Here is a 14,887-nt window from a genome sequence, read left to right as displayed (position 1 = left end):
CTCCCCGGTATGTTTCCATGCCGAAGTTTCTCTGCCTTCTGGCTGGCTAGCGGGTCAAACAATTTAACCGTCTTTCTTCCATGGTGGCTGGTTTCAGCGCCATTCCTACCCAAGTTGAGAAATCGCTCGTTTCTCGCCAACCTGGTGGGTACGAAGCTCCTGGGTATGTTTCCATCGCCATGCCGGATTTTCGTTGAGTCCTTGCTGGCAGGCGGTGCCAACTAAACCGGCTATCATCTTCCAGGGCCGACGGTTCCAGGCTCGTGCTTTCTACCGCAGGATCCACTTCGTACTTAGCTATCGAGGACCCGTTGTTTGATGAGCACTTGTTAGCTCTCAAGAGCATTAATAATGTATGCACTATAATATACGAAGTATATCCATTGCTTTTTTTTCTTCCTCTTCATCTCCGTCTCGCATGAGGGCTTCTTTAATTCGTAGGACTTCTATAAGAATTGTGTAGCATTTAGATCCTATGGGTTCTTCCCTACATTAGTTGTTTGATTTATAGAAATATATCCTATGTTTGTTCCTTTTTTCGAAATGGGGGACATATCACAGCCTCTGCATCAAAATGATGTATATGGCTGCTTTATTGCTTTCTTCAGTTCATACACAAATTATGACAACTTCTCACGGATCAGCTAGAGTCAACACAAAGATCCACCAACGAAACATAGAAAACAGCAGGTGCCAAAAAGGCAAAAACACATCAGTAAGTAATTCTATGAGGAAACTGCCAGCCACCCTGGCTGTAAAAATCCCGTGCGGCTGTCTCTAGTCAGTTGCACCCGCACTCCCGATATCCTGCTGATCCTCGGGCTGGAGATAAGAAACATACGGATCTAGTGAATAATCATAGGGATAACCTGCAAGAAGGGATGAGATTTGGGTTTATTAAACACGACTTCATTTTGTACATTCCAAAATAGCCCATAAAATAGCGCATACACCCTCTCTAATGTATACAAAATCCTATGCTTTTCCTAATCTTATGATTTTCATATCCTGTGAATGAAAAAGGATCCCTGATTCGTTACTGGTGAATTTTTCCATGCAGGAAGGGATTATGAGATTAAAGGGCCACAACACCACCCTTCAGAACAGAAACCTCAAACTCTTGCATAGGTTTGGTATCCTGAATGCAGAATCAGAGACGAATGCTCAGTCTCCGGGAGAGGAGCAGCCAGTGCACGTGTGTGCATCTTCGGCCGTGTATGTTTCCATTGCCGTGCCGCAGTTTCATCGCCTCCTTGCTGGCTGCCAGATCCAACTACTTAACTGTCTTTCTTCCAGGGATGGCGGTTCCATAGTTGAAGAGGTTCCTATGGACAAGGACTTTGCAGCTCTCAGGCATATTGAAGAGGTTGGCACTCCATTTGTTTATTTCTCCCCCCTCATCTGCACTCTGCATACTTCATTGCTGTTGAATTTGCAAATGCAGGATGTGATAACACGATTCTCCGCGAAATCGACCAGATCAAGGGCCACAACACCATCCTTCATAAGAAAATCCGCCACCTCGTGGGCAGGGGCATTTTAAATCGTGCCATATCGGCGGAGAATGCCCGTTCCGAGCAATCTTCTTTTGATAAACGGTACTCAGATGTTCTCGCGGAGTGTAAGAAGTTGAAGAAGGAAGTCGAGGAACTACGCGCCCAGCCACCGATGAGTGTGGTCACTGACAAGGCTGGTCAGTGTGATTGCAACTGTGACTGTGAAAGTTTTCAATAGGAAGTGGAGTTGCATGCTGAACATGCGCAATATTTCGAGACGAAGTACTTGAAAGTTCGCACAGAGTGCGATAAGTTGAAGAAGGAAGTCGAGTGTCTCCGCTCCCGGCCAGCCAACTATTGCGACATCGGGGAGACCAGGGTGTGTTAATTGCAGCCAGAATTTTGGAATCGATGAAAAGTTGAATTTGGCTTTGTTGTGCAATATAGCAAGACCTGTTCCTCCTCTGCCTTCGTCTTTTGGCATAATTGCTTTGTCTTCAGTATTGACTCCTGAATGATTCGTATATTTCTGACGGTTTCTGAATTATGTACAACTTTTGTAATATTGGTCAAACTAGTTTTGACCAGGGTTTGTGTAGGGTGGTTGAATTTTTTTGGTTGGTCCAAATTGTGTTGTGTGGTCCAAATGTGATGTATCATCACACCACCATGTGCCCCGCCACCCCCAGGTTTTGGTAATGCCATTCTGATACATGCTTCATAGAAGGAACATACATTTTTTCCGTTAGGGCATGACAATTTTGAAAAATTCAAACAAAAATGGGAAGAGAGAATGGTAACATCATTTTCCATGTGATGCCCCTGTGCCAAATTTTGGTTCATTTTAAGAATGTAAGGTGACAAATTACTCGAGGAAGCTAGTTGGAGTAGACGGGCATGACCGGATTGGCATAGGGGATTTATTTTTTGAAGGATGTTATTTTTCATGGACAATATCTGACACAAACAATAAAATGTTAAGGTCTCATATTATTCTGAATGATTGTGAATTACTTATGACGTTCGGAAGTATTGGTATACGTGAGAATCGAGTACATGCACGACTTCACGCGTCCACAACTAATCGGCCTCATCGTCTGTCGCGTCCACAACTAATGCCATTCTGATACAGAGAGTCAGAGGCTATAAAATAATCGGCCTCATCGTCTCTCGCGAGCTCGTCCTCTCCCCTCCCATCAACTCACCGCACCTCCGAGGCATCGACTTCCTCGTTTCCAACCGCAGCAGCATGAAGACAGGTCTTGCGTACGAGGCGGAGCAATCGGCGGCCGCTCGCGCAGAGGATGCCTCTGCGGTAGTGGCCGTCGCGGCGGGTGAGGCTTCACCGGGCACCCAGGCCGCTCGTCTCCTCTGCTTGTCTGATTCTTCGACCTCGGTCGAAACGGGCGTCCTGGCCATCGAGGAGAAGGTGGATAGCAACGCCGTTGCTCCCGCTGAAGATCCGCAAGGCGTTGCAGGCCACCACGGCGAGGTCTTCCTAGACCCGGTGCTGGACGCGGACCTCGACCCCTTCGACGATTTTGGCCCAAACGTTCAGTTCCAGGAGGATGTCGAGGGTGACGACGAGGAGGTACTGCTCTTTTACCGAAACTGTCCCGATCCTTTTTGTGTCATATTACTGTTCGCGTGGTTTGCACGAACCTGGTTCTTGATTGATTTGATCCCCTACCTTGTCTTGTAGATGTACTTGATTCTACGGTTCGTACGGTCAGATTCTAGTTTAATTTCGACTAATTTGCCATGTAGTTGGCTTGATTTGTCATATAATTAATTTATGTGTTCATACTTAGTGGACTTGCAATTGTTGTGGCTTATGTTCATTGCTGTTCATAGGGTTTTCTCGTGATTTAGTATGATTTCTTCTGCCATTTACTTGTTCTACACATTTAATTTTAGGGTTTCTAAGGTTTGCTTATGATAGTGCAGTATTTATTCGATCTTTCATTAAGCACCTGATTATTATGTACTTTATAATTCACAGGAATATTCTGATGACATGGACGACAACAAGGAGCGCAGGGACCAGAAGAGCCGCTACGTTCAAGCGGTGAAGGGTGGTGAAATTCGTTTCCGCATGCGCTGGGAGCTATTGTGCCCATTATGTGGCAAAATCCTCCAGAAGGACATCCGCAGCCTGATCCAGCATGCGACGGGTGTAGGCCTAAGTACATCGGGGAAGCACCGCCCTGCAACCAAGGCCAAGCACGCAGCATATGGCCTCTTCCTCCAGAATTACATCTTGCCTGGCTTGTTCCCAGTCAACGCCCCTGCTGCTGGCCCTCATGCTCCTGGTCCTGTTTAAAGTTAATATGTGTAATATTATTCCCTTTGGAAGTTCAGTATTAAACTCTACTAGTACAACCGTGGTGGTCTTGTGATGGTAGTACTCTTTTGATGCATTTGTGATGTAGTAGTACGAAGTACTAGTATTTTTTTTTTGAAATGGTATAGTACTATCTAAGAAAAGTACTCCCTTAGATTCACATTCATTTTACACCAAGAAATATGGATCGGAGTGAGGGAGTAAATTAAACATGGCATCTCGTGCATGAAGCTTGACATATCGACCAGGTTGGCTAGAATGGCAATACAATGCTGCTCATTAGGCAAATGCATGCCATGTAAAGAAGTCTATACTGACATAAAAAAAAGACTACATTGGGGATTAGAGTCAATTGGAGCATCTACAATACAGAAAATCTTGCTTGTAGCTGATTTTGGCTAAGAGGGTTTTACTCACATTACACGTGCCACTTTCCTTGTCTGCAAAACAAGTTCCAATAAAGGAAGAGGAAAGAAAAGGACATTGTGGGCGAGATTGAACACCTTTTTTATGTGTTAAGCTGAGGCCTCGTTTAGCTGAGGATTTCGACTTAGGCCTAACAGCTCAGCACACCCACAAATAAATATCCTTGCGCGCACCCCTGTCACAAGAAAATAACAAAATTAGCACGCAAGATTAAGAACGAAGTGAATTTAATTAACTTGGTTAGCTTTTCAAGCAATATATTCAGAGAAAGAGCACACATGATCGGCTCGAAATAATCGTAAGAGAAGAACAATAAATCTAAGGCACCCCACTTCATCGGAAGAAGGGGCGCGACAACGCATGGATTCATACCTTGAGTCGACGCTGGCTCGTAGAAGGGCGGCCGCGCCTCGAGGATGCCGGCGACGTCTCCACCTCGGTATCACATGTGACTGCTTCTCGACGGGCGGTGCGCCGCGCCATGTAGAAGATCTATCAAAAGAGGAGAGCCCGATGACGCTACTGACGCCTCAACCTTGATAGCACCGGCCTGTTGCTCCGCACTGAGATGCGCCACATGCAAGATTTAGCGGATGCGCCAATTTCAGAGATATGTCATGATCGTTGTAACAAATTTCACCGTGATGATGATTTGATCCTGCACTCGGCCTTGAACACAAGTACTAGTACAGTCTCACAATTTTTTTATCATTATACTTTGCGAGATTTAGTGGATGCGCCAATTTTAGAGATATGTCATGATCGTTGTAACGAATTTCAACGTGATGATGATTTGATCCTGCACTCGGCCTTGAACATAAGTACTAGTACATTCTCACAATTTTTTTATCATTATACTTTGCGAGATTTAGCGGATGCGCCAAATTCAGAGATAGATCATGATCATGGTAACACACTTTTCAATGTAATGATGATTTGATGTTGCACTCGACCTTGAACATAAGTCCTAGTACGGTCTCACAATTTTTTTATCATTATACTTTGCAAGTTTTAGCGGATGCGCCCATTTTCAGAGGTAGATCATGATCATGGTAACAAATTTTAAACGTGATGATGATTTGATGTTGCACTCGACCTTGAACAGAAGTACTACTACTGTCTCACAATTTCTTTATCATTATACTTTGCCAGATTTAGCGGATTCGCCAAATTTAGAGATAGATCAAGATCATGGTAACAAATTTTCAACGTGATGATGATTTGATGTTGCACTCGGGCTTGAACATAAGTACTAGTACGGTCACTCAAAATTTTAGCATTATACTTTGCAACGGATGCACCAATTTCAGGTGCATGTCACCAGATCTGTGTCCGATGATGATCATGGTAGTAACCGATGTTCAACTTGATGATGATTTCATTTTACAGTCGGCCTTGAACAGAGGTACTAGTATGTCTCACAATTTTTTATCATTATACTTGGACCTTAGCGAAATTCAAAATCTCATAGCGGCAAAACTTCCCGCCCACAAAATACAAAAATTTCACACGCTTCCAAATTCCGATTCTACCCCTGTGGAGATGACAGCAAAGTCGGTTGGTGGGGGTCGGCCGTCATTTTTGGATCACCACCTCCCTAGCCCCGGATACCCTCCCAAAAAATTCATTTCCCTCGAGTCTCTCATCTCGAGACCACCCACCGGAACTTCTCAAGTCCCTCTCTCTACCACCTCCACGACCACCGCACCGGAACATCCCCGCCGGACTTCCCTGGCCTACCCGAGCCCTCGCGATCCTCGTCATCCGGCTGCCTGCCGGAGCCGCTTCATCGACGCCGTCATCAACCGGACCGGATCATCCCCGCCGAACCTCGAAACCATATGCTCATCCAGCAGTCTACCGCAGTCGCTTCAGCTGCGGTATCGTCCACCCCACCGGAGCCGCTTCGCCGGATCCGTCGTCCACCGCATCGGATCTTGCTCACCGACACCGCTGTGCATGAACCGGATCTGCTTCACCCGCGCCGTGCATGATCTAAACTCTTCTACTGTCGCTTTTCTATTGCTTGCCTGCAAGTTCTTGTTTAATCTTGGGGGAACCTGTTTGTGCTAACGACGCGCCGTTACGTTTTTTGGAGATGAGATGAGTAATCATGAAGTGTAATGGCCGTCTCTCCAACCCCAAGTAGCACATGTAGCGTACTTCATCACCGGATCTATCAACCCCAGGAAGATCTGCTGTGACTCCCACGCAGTGCTTCTCCTAATGTAAGTCCCTTGTTTTAGCGCCATGTTCGGGTTCGGATGCTTGTTTGTCCGAAGCTCTTTTAGTTCATTCCTAGTTATGACCGTACACATTGCTATTTTCGACTTCATTGCTAACTTTAAGCGATTGAACAGTGGGGGTTGCATTCCCTGCTCTGTAGATGTAGCCATCATAACTTCTATCTTGCTCGATCGTTGTTACAAAAATTATAGGTATTATAGTAACATCCTGCTATTATTTAGTTCACGGCCAATTTTAAGTAATTGCACATGTTGGTTCGCATTCCCTGCTCTATAGCTTTTGGCATCGTAACTTCTATATTTGGTTTACATTCCCTGCTCCGTAGATCTAGCCATCATAACTTTATCTTACTCGGTTGTTGTTACAAAAATTATGGCTCGCTACTATGTTGTTTGGGCCAATTTTGTACTCCATGAACATGTTGGCTTGCATTCCCTGTACTACAGGTGATGCCATTGTTTTGTATCTAGTTCATTGTAAGCTAACAAAGTAAGGACTTAGTTTGGCATGCTATCACTCTGCTATCTAGCCTGTAGTACAAATAAACTTGTCATACTACTAGATAATAATTTTGCGTGCCATCTTGTTCTTCAAAAGCTGCATTATTGACTTGTTTCTCCGACTTGGCATGACGCTCACATATGGAAAGCTGAACATATTGGTTTGCATTCCCTCTTATACAAGTTCACAGGTGATCCCACTATATTCGTATCTGGTCCATCCTAAGCTCCAGCATTAACTATCCTCTATGTGTTGCTCATTACAAGTTTATATCCCGAAACATCTTGATTTGCATCCCCTTCACTATAAGTTCAGGAGTATTATTTAGTTCACGGCCAAAATGAAGTAATTGCACTTGGCACATGTTGGTTCACAGTCCCTCCTCTTTAGCTTTTGCCATCGTAACTTCTATTTTGGTTTACATTCCTGCTCGTAGATGTAGCCATCATAACTTCATCTTGCTCGGTCGTTGTTACAAAATTTATAGCCTGCTACTATGTTGTTCATGCCAATTTTGTACTCCCCGAACATGTTGGTTTGCATGGGACTCGACAGTAGTAAGTCTCATTGTTTCATTCTAACATGCTCTGTTATATTGGTCGTTGGTATGCGGCATGCACTCTTTGTTTGCTTATTGTGCGCATTACAATGATCTTGTTATAACGATGAAATGATGAGTTCCAAATTCTTTGGCAAACAATATTGCAGTGTCTTTGCGTTTCCATTGTTGCTGTCTTAACTTGTAATGTCTTTGTTTCGTATATAGGTGCCGCATGGACAACTTAAAGATTGCTGGATCGCTTCATTGTATTATAGGTTTAATTACCATTCAATTTCTCTGGGTTCTGTAATATTTTTTCAAAGCCTTGCACTGATGTAATATTTAGTTAGTTTTTATAGTTCTTTCGCGCATTTTTTCTTTGGTGCTTGTGGTAAGTGAGGCTATCCGACGTAAATCAATGCTGCGTAAATATTCTCGATATCTAAATCACGAATTCCAATCCCTTAAACGGCCCAATTAAGCGAAATCAAATATGTGCCGCTCGCAAAATCATAAAGCGCCTATTACGCCAAGCATATAAACAAGAACTAAACGGGCTGGCCCACTTACTTATTGGGCCAGCCCACTTGATTTCTTGTGGACCCCACACTCTAAGTGGGCCGGCCCACTTGCTTTAAGGTGGACCCCACACACAACTGGGCCGGCCCACTAACTAGTTGGGCCAGCCCAATTGCTTTTGTGGTGGACCCCACATACTAAATGGGCCGGCCCTTTAAGACCAAAGTGGGACCCACCAGGGTTTTTGGCCCGGCCCACTCTCTTGTTGGGCCGGCCCACTTGCTATATGGTGGACCCCACATACTAAACGGGCCGGCCTTTTAAGAGGAAAGTGGGACCCACTTGTGTTTTTGGCCCGGCCCACTAGCGTGTTGGGCCGGCCCACTTGCTATATGGTGGACCCCACATACTAAATGGGCCGGCCCTTTAACAGGAAAGTGGGTCCCACATGTCTTGTGGGCCGGCCCACTATCTTGTTGGGCCGGCCCACTTGCTATATGGTGGACCCCACATACTAAATGGGCCGGCCTTTAACAGAAAGTGGGACCCACCTGTTAATTTGGCCCGCCGACTATCTTCTTGGGCCGGCCCACTTGCTATATGGTGGACCCCACATACTAAATGGGCCACCCCTTAACAGAAAGTTGGACCCTACTGGGTTTTTGGCCCGGCCCACTATCTTGTTGGGCCGGCCCACTTGCTATATGGTGGACCCCACATACTAAATGGGCCGGCCCTTTAAGAGGAAAGTGGGACCCACCTGTGTTTTTGGCCCGGCCCACTGGCTTGTTGGGCCAGCCCATTTGATCAAATGTGGACCCCACGTACTAAATGGGCCGGCCCGATAGCAGGAAAGTGGGACCCACATGCTAATTGGGCCGGCCCAATAACTTCTTGGGCCGGCCCAGTTGCCTTAATGTGGACCCCACTTTGTAAATGGGCCGGCCCGATACCAGGAAAGTGGGTCCCACATGTCTTGTGGGCCGGCCCTTTTGCCTGTTGACCGGTCAAACGAGTGCATTCGGCCCGGCCCACATGCTTAGTGGGCCGGCCCATTAAAGTTTTGACCAGTCAACTTTAGAGGTTAGGCCCGGCCCACGTAACTAATGGACCAGCCCAGCTATATAGTTGACCGGTCAAACTAAGTCAGCTAGCCTGGCCCGCAAACTTAATGGGCTGGCCCGCTTAAGACGTGGCAGGCCTCGTGTGGGCCTACCATCTACCACGGGGTTTCAGCCGGTTAACGCCGTTAATCGCGCTAACGGCGTCGCCACGTGTCGCTTGCATGACGTCGGCGATCAACGGGCTCCCGGAAACACTTGGGCAACGGTCCGATTTTCCGTGGCGGAAGGGCGCCCAAGCGCGACGGACCGAAAAAATTGTCGTAGGACTTTGCCTGACGCAGTTTCCACAACAGAACCCATATCGTCGGGTTAGGCCCATAGGCGACGAAAAATACCCCTTAGCGGACGATTTTGAGACGTTGTCTATCAGAACTTTTCTTGTAGTGTATCTTTGACCTCTTCCTCCCTGAGTTCGATAAACCTTGGGTGATCCACTTAAGGGAAAACTTGCTGTTGTTCTACAAACCTCTGCTCTTGGAGGCCCAACACTGTCTACAGGAAAAGAAGCGTGAGTAGACATCTAGCTATTTTCTGGCGCCGTTGCCGGGGAGGAAAGGTAAAAGGCACTCACACTCCGGTCCCAGGTAACTAAGTTATTTTCTGGTGCCGTTGTAAGTGCTCGAAGTTATTTCCTTTAGATCCTGCAATTGCATCTTTTTGTTTCTTGTTTTTATTTCACTAGTTAGGCATAATGGAAAGCAACTATGAGCTTTTTAATCTATTTCCTGAGTTAAGACATGGATTGTTTGATGCGAAAATTAAAAAACCTATGGAATCTTATTCGCATGCTAGTAGCAATGATATTGGTATGAACGCTTTGAACACCATTGTTGCTAATGATATGGAAAATTCTAAGCTTGGGGAAGCTGGTTTTGATGAGCATGATATTTTTAGTCCCCCAAGCATTGAGGAGAAAATTTTCTTTGATGATACTTTGCCTCCTATTTATGATGATTATAATGATAGTGGTCTTTTGGTGCCACCTACTATGGAGAGTAAATTTTATTATGATTATACTATGCCTCCTACACTTGATGAGAATAATAGTGATAGCTACTTTGTTGAATTTGCTCCCACTACAACTAATAAAATTGCTTATGTGGAGAATAATTATTTTATGCAGGACACTCATGATAAGAATGTTTCATTTGATAGTTATGTTGTTGAGTTTGTTCATGATGCTACTGAAAATCTTTATGAGAGAGGAAAATATGGTTGTAGAAATTTTCATGTTACTAAAACACCTCTCTATATGCTGAAAATCTTGAAGTTGAGCTTGTCTAGTTTTCATATGCTTGTTGCATTATGCTTAAATGACTTGTTTATTTACAAGATTCCTTTTCATAGGAAGTGGGTTAGACTTAAATGTGTTTTGAATTTGCTTCTTGATGCTCTCTTTTGCTTCAACCCTTATTTCTTTCGAGTGCATCATTAAATTTACTGAGCCCATCTTAATGGCTATAAAGAAAGCACTTCTTGGGAGATAACCCATGTTTTTATTTTTGCTACTGTTTTGTTGTGTCTTGGAAGTTGTTACTACTGTAGCAACCTCTTCTTATCTTTATTTTATTGCATTGTTGTGCCAAGTAAAGTCTTTGATAGTAAGGTTGATACTAGATTTGGATTACTGCACAGAAACAGATTTCTGTCTGTCACGAATTTGGGCAGGTTTCTCTGTAGGTAACTCAGAAAAATCTGCCAATTTACGTCAGATATGTACGCAACTTTCATTCAATTTGAGCATTTTCATCTGAGCAAGTCTGGTGCCTCTAAATAATTCATCTTTACGGACTGTTCTGTTTTGACAGATTCTGCCTTTTATTTCGCATCGTCTGTTTTGCTATGTTTGATGGATTTCTTTGTTCCATTAACTTCCAGTAGCTTTGGGCAATGTCCATAAGTGTTAAGAATGATTGTGTCACCTCTGAACATGTGAATTTTTGATTATTCACTAACCCTCTAATGAGTTTGTTTCGAGTTTGGTGTGGAGGAAGTTTTCAAGGGTCAAGAGAGGAGGATGATATATGATCAAGAAGAGTGAAAAGTCTAAGCTTGGGGATGCCCCCGTGGTTCATCCCTGCATATTTCAAGAAGACTCAAGCATCTAAGCTTGGGGATGCCCAAGGCATCCCCTTCTTCATCGACAACTTATCAGGTCACCTCTAGTGAAACTATATTTTTATTCCGTCACATCTTATGTACTTTACTTGGAGCGTCTGTGTGCTTTTATTTTTGTTTTGTTACTTTCATTCTCTGAATAAATGCTTGTGTGGGAGAGAGACACTCTCCGCTGGTTCATATGAACACATGTGTTCTTAGCTTTTAATGTTCATGGAGAAGGTAGAAACTGCTTCGTTCTTTGTTATATGGTTGGAAACAGAAAATGCTACATGTGGTAATTGGTATAATGTCTTGAATAATTTGATACTTGGCAATTGTTATAGCTCATGTTTAAGCTCTTGCATCATATACTTTGCACCTATTAGTGAAGAAATACATAGAGCTTGCTAAAATTTGGTTTGCATGATTGGTCTCTCTAGAGTTTAGATATTTTCTGGTAAGGGTTTGAGCAACAAGGAGGATGGTGTAGAGTCTTATAATGCTTGCAATATGTTCTTATGTGAGTTTTGCTGTACCGGTTCATACTTGTGTTTGCTTCAAATAACCTTGCTAGCCTAAGCCTTGTACTGAGAGGGAATACTTCTCGTGCATCCAAATCCTTGAGCCAATAACTATGCCATTTTTGTCCACCATACCTACCTACTACATGGTATTTTCTGCCATTCCAAAGTAAATTGCTTGAGTGCTACCTTTAAACAATTCAAGATTTATCATCCCTTATTTGTGTCAATGTTTTATAGCTCATGAGGAAGTATGTGGTGTTTATCTTTCATCTTGTTGGCAACTTTCACCAATGAACTAGTGGCTTCATCCGCTTATCCAATAATTTTGCAAAAAGAGCTGGCAATGGGGTTCCCAGCCCCAATTAATTAACCTTCATAATTTTACAAAAAAAATAGACACTCCTCCATGGTATGTGATTGTTGGACGGCACCCGAGGATTCGGTTCATGGCTTGAGAAAGCAAAGGTGGGGAGGAGTGTCATCTAAATAAAACTAAAATAAAAAGGCACTCCTTCATGGTATGAGATTGTTGGCAGGCACCCGAGGATTCGGTTAGCCATGGTTTGTGAAAGCAAAGGTTGGAAGGAGTGCCACCCAAAAATAAAAAAAATTCATGGCAGCCGCTCTTTGAAAGTCTGCCTGGCAAGGGGGTTAGAGTGTCCACTACCATTCGTTGACAACAACAAACACCTCTCAAAACTTTTGCTCTCTATATGTTTTCAAATAAAAGCTCTAGCACAAACATAGCAATCCATGCTTCCCTCTGCGAAGGGCCATTCTTTTACTTTTATGTTGAGTCAGTTTACCTACTTCTTTCCATCTTAGAAGCAAACACTTGTGTTAACTGTGCATTGATTCTTACATACTTGCATATTTGCATTCATCATATTACTTTATATTGACAACTATCCATGAGATATACATGTTACAAGTTGAAAGCAACCGATGAAACTTAAACTTCCTTTGTGTTGCTTCAATGCCTTTACTCTGAATTTATTGCTTTATGAGTTAACTCTTATGCAAGACTTATTGATGCTTGTCTTGAAAGTACTATTCATGAAAAGTCTTTGCTATATGATTCAGTTGTTTAACCATTGTCTTTACCATTGCTTCGAATCGCTGCATTCATTACATATGCTTACAATAGTATTGATCAAGATTATGATAGCATGTCACTTCAGAAATTATCTTTGTTATCGTTTACCTACTCGAGGACGAGTAGGAGCTAAGCTTGGGGATGCTGATACGTCTCCAACGTATCTATAATTTCTTATGTTCCATGCTACTTTATTGATGATACTCACATGTTGTATACATACTTTATGTCATATTTATGCATTTTCCGGCACTAACCTATTAACAAGATGCCGAAGAGCCAGTTGCTGTTTTCTGCTGTTTTTGGTTTCAGAAATCCTAGTAAGGAAATATTCTCAGAATTGGACGAAATCAACGCCCAGAACCTTATTTTTCCCGGAAGCTTCCAGAGAGCCAGAGAGGGACCAGAGGGGATCCCTGGGGGCCCCACACGCCAGGTCGGCCGGCCAGAGGGGGGGCCGCGCCACCCTATTGTCTGGCCCCACCAGGGCCCCTCCGAGGCTGCCCTTCCGCCTACTTAAGGACTCCGTCGCAAAAACCCTAGACGAATAAGCCACGTTACGAGAAACCTTCCAGAGCCGCCGCCATCGCGAAGCCAAGAACTGGGGGACAGGAGTCTCTGTTCCGGCACCCTGCCGGGACGGGGAAGTGCCCCCGGAAGGCATCTCCATCGACACCACCGCCATCTCCATCAACGCTGATGTCTCCCATGAGGAGGGAGTAGTTCTCCATCGAGGATAAGGGCTGTACCGGTAGCTATGTGGTTAATCTCTCTCTCCCATGTACTTCAATACAATGATCTCATGAGCTGCCTTACATGATTGAGATTCATATGATGAGCTTTGTATCACTATTAATCTATGTGCTACTCTAGTGATGTTATTAAAGTACTCTATTCCCCCTCCATGATGTAATGGTGAACGTGTGTGCATCGTGTAGTACTTGGTGTAGTTTATGATTGTAATCTCTTGTAGATTATGGAGTTAACTATTACTACGATGGTATTGATGTGATCTATTCCTCCTTTCATAGTCTGTCGGTGACGGTGTGCATGCTATGTTAGTACTTGGTATAATTGTGTTGGTCTATCATGCACTCTAAGGTTATTTAAATATGAACATCGAATGTTGTGGAGCTTGTTAACTCCGGCATTGAGGTGCTCTTGTATCCCTACACAATTAGTGGTGTTCATCATCCAACAAGAGAGTGTAGAGTGGTTTTATTATGTGATCAATGTTGAGAGTGTCCACTAGTGAAAGTATGATCCCTAGGCCTTGTCTCCGAATAGAAAAGCTACACCACAAAGATTCCTATCTCCCACGTCAACTGCACGCCAGCAAGCATTTTCTGGCGCCGAGGTCACTGTTTGTTTACTGTTCCACTGCATGTTTACTCGCTGCCATATTTTATTCAGATTGCTATTACCACTCATATACATCCATATTACTTGCATCTCACTATCTCTTCGCCGAACTAGTGCACCTATACATCTGACAAGTGTATTGGGTGTGTTGGGGACACAAGAGACTTCTTGTATCATGATTGCAGGGTTGCTTGAGAGGGATATCTTTGACCTCTTCCTCCCTGAGTTCGATAAACCTTGGGTGATCCACTTAAGGGAAAACTTGCTGCTGTTCTACAAACCTCTGCTCTTGGAGGCCCAACACTGTCTACAGGAAAAGAAGCGTGAGTAGACATCACTATGCGCCAGGAGATTCGAGACTCTACAATGCATCAGCTGCTGCAAGATGATCTGGTGGAGCACATATGAACGCTCCGAGGCAACGCCAACACCGACGCCAACTAGTATGTCATAATTTGTTTGAAAAATTGTGAAATTGTGTGCTTCATTTGTTTCAGCACTTGTTAAACATTGTACTGATTATCGCCGAATTTGTTTCAGCAATTTTCGTACTCTTGGTCGCCGAACTTGTTAAATTTTATGTTAAATTTGTTTGAAATATGTCAAA

The sequence above is a fragment of the Lolium perenne genome, chromosome 2, assembly GCF_019359855.2.
Source record: "Lolium perenne isolate Kyuss_39 chromosome 2, Kyuss_2.0, whole genome shotgun sequence".
Classification (NCBI taxonomy): domain Eukaryota; kingdom Viridiplantae; phylum Streptophyta; class Magnoliopsida; order Poales; family Poaceae; genus Lolium; species Lolium perenne.
This window is presented reverse-complemented; position numbering follows the sequence as displayed.